The sequence below is a fragment of the Octopus bimaculoides genome, chromosome 7 (genome assembly GCF_001194135.2).
Source record: "Octopus bimaculoides isolate UCB-OBI-ISO-001 chromosome 7, ASM119413v2, whole genome shotgun sequence".
NCBI classification, from domain to species: domain Eukaryota; kingdom Metazoa; phylum Mollusca; class Cephalopoda; order Octopoda; family Octopodidae; genus Octopus; species Octopus bimaculoides.
In genome coordinates, this window is record NC_068987.1 from 77,442,033 (window position 1) to 77,443,974 (window position 1,942).

Consider the following 1,942-nt stretch of genomic DNA (forward strand, 5'->3'; position numbering starts at 1 on the left):
ACCTCTACAGAAATTGATCTCAGAACAGAAGGCGGTGAGCTGGCAGAATCGTTAGCACGCTTGGCGAAATGGTTAGCGACATTTCGTCTGCCGTTACTTTCTGAGTTCAAATTCCGCCGAGGTCGACTTTGCCTTTCATCCCTTTCGGTGTTGATAAATTAAGTACCAGTTACGCACCTGGGTCGATGTAATCGACTTAATCCCTTTGTCTGTTCTTTTTTTGTCCCCTCTATGTTTAACCCCTTGTGGGCAATAAAGAAATAAGAAGACGGGCGAAACACCGCTAAACATTTCGCCCGGAGTACTATGGATTCTGCCAGTTCACCTTTTTCTTCTTCTTGATGATGATGATGATGCTAATGAAATTGACCGAACATGAATGAATAGTGCCCTGCGGGTAGTGGACACATTAGACCGCGGGGAAAAATAGCTTGTGTCACTTAGTTACGGATATTCATATTCTGGGTTCAAATCCAGTCGAGAACAATATTTCCTTTCGTTCTTTCGGGGATGGGATGAAAAAGAAATACAATTTCTAGTACTAGGATCGTATAATCGACTATATTCTTCGAAATCATACGATTTTGCTTTTGATATTTTAAAGCCTTATTACGTTACAATGCGTGAGTAAAACAAATTCACAGACTCCCTGCAGGACTCGGCTACATCAGGTTTATACATGGTGGAGCAATTCATACAGAACATTGTTATATCATCAGTGACGATATATGATATGTGTGTAACAATATATCACAGTACTAAATATAACTGTATAACAATGAGCAATATAACAAGAGTTGGTTATCTTTTTATAACCGTTCGTACAATAACAATCCAGTGTTCCAACGCAGAATTAGTAACGAGACCATCGCTCTCACAGTTCCACCTCAACTGTCTGCTGGTTCATCTATTTATAAGGCTTGTCCAGTCCACTGGCAGTCACATGCGGCGGGGTGTCAGTTCACTCCACAACAAACATATTTATTCTGTACCATGGAAAGTCGTTTATCTCACTCTTTCCCTCTTTCTCTCTTCTGTCTCTCTTCTCTCTCTCTCTTTGTCTATCTACCTATTTATCTATCTATCTATCTATCTATCTATCTATCTATCTATCTATCATCTATCTGTCTATCTATATTTCTATTTATTTGTCTATCTATCTCTATCTCCCTTTTTCCCTCATTCCTACTCTGTCTCTAACTCTCCTTCCTTCCATATCTCTCTCTTTCTGTCTGTCTGTCCCTCTATCTCTCTCTCTCTCTCTCTCTCTCTCTCTCTCTCTCTCTCTCTCTCTCTCTCTCTCTCTCTCTCTCTCTCTCTCCTACTAAAGGTTGTGATTAATACATTTCCTCTTTGGAAGCTAACTTATTATCCATTTGAACAAAACATTTTTTATACTTCATATACTCACAGTTTTCAATAAGCCCCATCGATTGTCCTTATAAACTCCTCAAAGGCATTTTATTTATATCTTAATCAGAAGAGGAAAGACAATGTACATGATCACTTTCAGAAAAATCTGTGCTTCTAGAAAGTCGTCCCCAAACTAGGGTGTACATCCATTTGCTTGAAACAGAATGGAAATCCACGCTAAAGGAACCAAATAGCTAGTTGATGATGGTAAACAAAGAGGCAGATTAGATCTAGTTTGGGCAAAGCTAAAAACATAAAGACTAGATAAACCCTTTGTGGTATTAACCCGGGTGTAGTAGAAATATAAAATTGAAAGACATTCGCAATGGAATTTAACAAAGTAAAGCAATAAACTGAACAAAGTATGGCAAAGTGAAAATATATCATGCTCTTATCTACGATTCTAAGAGGCATTAAGTGGTTCCAACGAAATAAAACGAATATATTCAAATGAATATGCATTAATCGTTCTTTCTCCCGATTTATATATTATATGTATATGTATGTATGTATGTATGTATGTATGTAT